Source organism: Marmota marmota, unplaced genomic scaffold, assembly GCF_001458135.2.
Source record: "Marmota marmota marmota unplaced genomic scaffold, marMar, whole genome shotgun sequence".
NCBI lineage: Eukaryota > Metazoa > Chordata > Mammalia > Rodentia > Sciuridae > Marmota > Marmota marmota.
The window spans coordinates 64029987-64035308 of NW_026000174.1; the positions used below are offsets into that span (position 1 = coordinate 64029987).

At 46.9% G+C, this 5322-nt stretch overlaps 1 long non-coding RNA gene across 1 annotated transcript; it reads left to right on the forward strand.

The window, feature by feature from the left end:
- The first annotated feature begins 3276 nt into the window (after positions 1-3276).
- Positions 3277-4918, forward strand: LOC125612135. The gene is made up of 2 exons (XR_007342459.1): positions 3277-4477; positions 4573-4918. It is a non-coding gene; the product is annotated as an uncharacterized LOC125612135 (long non-coding RNA).
- Positions 4919-5322: the final 404 nt, after the last annotated feature.

The following is a 5322-nucleotide window of genomic DNA, read 5'->3' on the forward strand; positions in this document are numbered from 1 at the left end:
TTTAAATTCATATATGTCAGATCACGTCTCTTCCTGCTTAAGCCCCTCCTGGGGTGTTTCAATATGCTTTAAAGTACCTGACCAAACCTTCACTACCTTGAGCCATCTGACCACTGTTTCCCTCCCAAGTCTTTGTTCTACTTGTCCCTTCCAGTCACTCCAGGCCCCGTGCACACCGTCTCTCTGTGCTTTGTTCACCCCAAGTTCACCTCCCTCGGTATTTTGTTTTCTTGGGTTGCGATCCCTCCAGATCCTGGTTAGCCTGGCTCCTTTTTGCCATCTGGTTATTAGGTTAAATAAGTATCTCGGTCTCAGGGGACTTATTTCCTTCCTGCAGTTTGCAGATTGAATGCGAGATTGTGAGGCGAGAACACCACACAACCCGGGGCGGGCGCCCCTGCTGTGGGCTCCTAATCTGTCCTCCAGTGACACAGAACTTTCAGGAAGTACCTCGGGTACCGAGCAAAGCCGAGCATCAGTCTCCACGTTGACCCTGCTCTCTGATCCCTTTGCCCAAGAAAGGCCCTGCCAGATTTGAGAAGGCAGCCAGGTCCTTGGCACGTCACTGCTTTTTTAAACTCAGGCTTACGTCACCGAGCGGAAGGAGCGCATTAACCTTCTGTGTGTGCTTCCATTTAAGGGCAGCTTTGTACGTACTGAGTCTGCTGCTTCCCGGCCCCACTCTGCACTGGCAAAACTCCGTCTGTGTCTAGGGGAGAGCAACTGCATCCTGGCTCCCGCCTTCTCCTGTCCCCCATAACCTGCCTCTCCACAGCACCCCATCTCTTCCTGCCCTCGGTTAGTTTCTGTTACCCTCATTTTCTTCCTTCTCAGCCCTTGGAGCTTTAGGAAGTGACTGGTTTATCTCCCACTGAAATATAAGCACGGGGCTGGGGGGATAGCAGTGGTTGAGCACCAGCCTAGCTGGTGTGAGGCCCTGGGTTCCATCCCTAGCACAGCAAAAAGAAAAAAAAGTTACAACATAAAATATTAGCACTAAGGAAACAAGAACTTTCTCTCTCTCTCCTACACAGCTGTACTTGTAAGACTTAGAACAGTGCTTGGCATATAGCAGATCCTCAGCATGTGTTGAATGAATGAATGTCTTCCCCCCGCCTTTAGTCTCGCCCCCCTCGAATTCCCACTCCTCCTGTAGCCAATCTCCTGGCTTCTCACCAGCCCTGAGCTAACCTCTAACTCCTTAAAATAGCTTGCAAGGCTCTTGGTGCGCTGTGCTTGCTTGCCTTCCAGCACCAACACTCACTCTTCCTCCCTGGAACTCTCCCCCCCCCTCCCCTTGGCTGATTTGGGTTCCAGATCTTCTGAACTTCTTTCAGATCCTCAGCGCTGCGGAGGTCTTTCTGATGCCTGTGCCTGCAATAACCTGCCCTCATTCCAGAGAGAACATTTTACCACCCCCCTTCACCAGGTTCCATTCCATGCCATCTTCCTGCTTCTCCCATCAAACCACAACCTGTGCCTGTCCTGAGCACTCCCTAGCACTTAACTCACCGTCTTCTGAGTGCATTTCCTCCCAAGCCAGAGCTCCCTTAGACCAGGGGCCAATCCCGTTAAATTTACATGTTTAACATCACACAGATCTTGAAAAACATGCACAGCAGTAGTAAAGGTGGTTGTTTCCCGGTGGGCATATCTCTTATGTTTTAGCTTATCTGTGTTTTCTGACTTTCTAAAGGAACATCTCTTGTTTTTTCTACTACTAAAAAGTAAGAGCAACCTGACTTCAAGATTTATTATGAAGTTATAGTAATCAGGACTGTGGTGAAAGAATAGACAGGTAGAATAGAATAGAAGACAGAGGCCAGAAACAGACCCACCCAAATACAGTCAGCTAATCTTTGACAGAGAAGCAAGTGCGCGGCACACGCCTATCATCCCAGCAGCTCAGGAGGCTGAGGCAGGAGGATCGCATATTCAAAGCCATCCTCAGGAACAGCGAGGCACTAAACAACTGAGTGAGACCCTGTCTCTAAATAAAGTACAGAATGGGACTGGAGATGTGGCTCAGTGGTCAAGTGCCCCTGAGTTCAATCCCCGTTACTCAAAGAAAAAAAAAAAAGGAGCAACTGCTATATCCACAGAGAAATATCAGTTTTTTCAACAAGTGGTGCTAGAACAAATGGACATCTACATGAAAAAATCAGACACAGGCCTTAAAACTCTTATAAAAATCAATTCAAGATAAATCACAAACATAAAACACAAAACTATGAAACTACGAAGCTAACAAAAGACAAAGAGTGACCTTGGGTTTGGCAATGACCTTTTAGGTCCAACACCAAACATGATCTATGAAAGAGTTGATAAGATTGACTTCATTAAAACTAAAAATTCCACTCCCAAAAGATACTGTCAAGAGGATAATCTGTAGCCTTGAGAAAGGTATTTGCAAAAGAGGCATTAGATAAAGGGTTTATCTAAAATATCCAGAGAACTCTTAAAACACAAGAAGACACTGAACAACCAAGTTGAAAACTGGACAGAAAAAAAAAAGAATGTGCAGAAGACCTGAACAGACACCTCACCACAGAAGACAAATGGATAGCGAGTAAGTGGATAGAAAGGTGCTCAAAATCACACGCCATTAAAAAGCTGCAAATTATAACTAAGACACCACCACAATGCACCTGTTAGAAGGGCAAAAATCCCAAACGCCCACAAAATCAAATGGTGACGAGAATTCAGAGTGACGGGAGTTCTCACTCATTGGTGGTAAGAATGCAAACTAGCATAGCCACTTTGAAAGACAGGTAGTTTCTTATAAAGCTAAATAATTGTGCTCCTGTTTTTAGTTGTAAATTTATGCCCATGCAAAAAACTGCAATGCATGTTTTCAGCAGGTTTATTCATAATCTCTAAGAACTGAACACCATTAAGATGTCTGTGAGCAGGTGTGTTGGGATGGACAAACTGTGGTATATCTATGGGCTGTTATTCAGCACTGAAATGAAATGAGTTATCAAACCTCGAAAAAAGACACGGAGAAAATGCAAATCCATATTGTTAAGTGATAAAAGCCAGTATGATTCCAATTATATGACATTCTGGAAAAGGCAAAACTATGAAGATAGTAAAAAGATAGGTGATTTCGGGCGCAGTGGTGCCTGCCTGTAAGTAATCCCAGTGGCTCTGGAGGCTGAGGCAGGAGGATTACAAGTTCAAGGCCAGCCTCAGCAATTTAGTGAGGCCCTTAAGCAATTTAACAAGACTCTGTCTCAAAATTAAAAAAAAAAAAGATAAAAAGGCTCAGTTGTTAAGCACCTGAGGCTCCATCCCGGTACCAAAAAGAGAGATAGTTACTAGGGGCTAGTAGGGAGGGACAGATCAATAGGTGAAGCACAGAGGATTTTTAGGGCAGTGAAACTCTTCTGTAGGATGGATACATGATTTGGTACATTTGTCAAAACCTCCAGAATGTGCGACATTAAGCAGGAACCCTAATAGAGGGAGGACTTGGGGTTATAGTGATGAGTCGTTGTAGGTTCATCATTTATTACACGCCCTATTTGGGGCCCGATGGTGATAGTCGGGGAGGCTGTGCAGGTCTGAGGCCTCCTACTAGGCTCACCTTCTAAAGCTCCTTCTCAAGTTGTCACTACCTCCTAATAGTGCCACAGACTGGGGACCAAGCCTTTAACATGAATGTAGGCCTTTGGGGGAGGAACCCTTGTCCACACCATTGAAGAAACTGTATGTCCGAGTTATTTTTGCTGATGTTTTTTTTGCAGCACTGGGAATCAGACCCAGGGCCTTGTCACTCTACCACCGAGTGACATCCCCAGCCCTACGTACAAGTAGTTTTTGTGCTGCAAAAAGTTCCTCAGGAGACCTCCTCGGTGCTGGACCTAAGCAAAACAGTGAAAATCCATTGGTGCAGAAGCCCCTGCTGCAGGTGCTAGGAACATTATCAACACCTAAAGCCACCCTACGGCACGGGTATGACGGATGACCAAACAGAGGCTCGGCAAGATCACGGAACCTGCCCAAGGTCACGCAGCGCTGGCGACACCAGAACTCAGACCCAAGTGTGTCTCGACTGTAGGAAACCCCTATTTTTCTGCCCTCAGAGTCTGGTTTTCTCCCAGCCCCCTCTTTTCTTCCGGAAGGAGCACTGTCCCCCAGATGTCTCCTTCCCTGCTCATGTGTGGATTGTTCTCAGGTGAGGTCCATCTCCAGGCCGCAGTTGGTTCCATCCAGGCGGGGACCTGACCCAGGGAGCGGGTGCCAGTGTGTTCTTCCTCGGGGGTTTGACCCCGAGGTGGCATTGCACTGTGACACAGCCAGGCCGCGAACTCCAGGCCCTGCCATCTCGAGAAACTGGTCTTCAGGGAGAGAGAAGGAAGTGACCGCAAGAGAAACCGAGGAGACAGAAGCCTGGCAGCACTCACCGAGGCCCCTCCATCCCCACCTTCCCCGTGGCCAGATTGTCGTCCAACCTTTCCTGAACTGAGTGAGGGTAAGTGCCTCCTTTCTCCCCCGCCACTTCCAGCTGAATCACCTGCAGCCACGGGGAGCTCAGCCCCCACTCTCTTCTTCCCATTCTTCTTGCAGCACATGCTCTGGCGGCAAGAAGTGGACTTCCAGTCAGGAAACTTGGTGAGATGTGAATGAGACACTGCTTTCTGGTGCTATCGATTTATTAACTGTTCCGAGCACTTAGGTCAAGCCTCTGCAGAGGGGACAAGAGACTGGACTGTTGTCTCAAACATCCCACAGTGCACTGAGGCTTTCATTGTGTTAGAGGACAAAGGTCCTAGGACCATCCAAGAAAGGAAACCAGAACAAAAAGCCCTGTATGTTGATTTTGCAGTTCAGTTACATCTTGAAGTAATAACAAAAAGAATAATTGATGAAGTAAAACTACCTTCTCCACAAGTCATGCTTTAGAGCATCAACAGTTTGCAGTTGTGTTTATTTTTTAAAGCAGGTTCATTTGTGTGGTTCACAATTCAAAATGCACAAAAGGGAATACAGTGAAAATTCCCCTCCAATTCCTGCCTCTGATGCAGAAGGTCCTACCCCTTGGACAATACCAGTAGCCAGTCAAAAAGATCTTTCCAGAGATATTCTGTGTGTATATATATGTTGGCTTTTCTAAAACTTAATAACTCACGACAACAAGCGTATTTATTTGCTCAAGATTTGATGGGACAGCTAAGCAGTTCCAGTTCGGGCTTGCTTGGTTGGGGCTGGATGGTGTAGGATGGCCTGAGTCACATGTCTGTAGGCTGGTTGGACCAGGGGGTTCTCACCTGTCTGTAGGGCTGTGTTGATGTCAGCTGGGGTGACTGCCAGACGCCT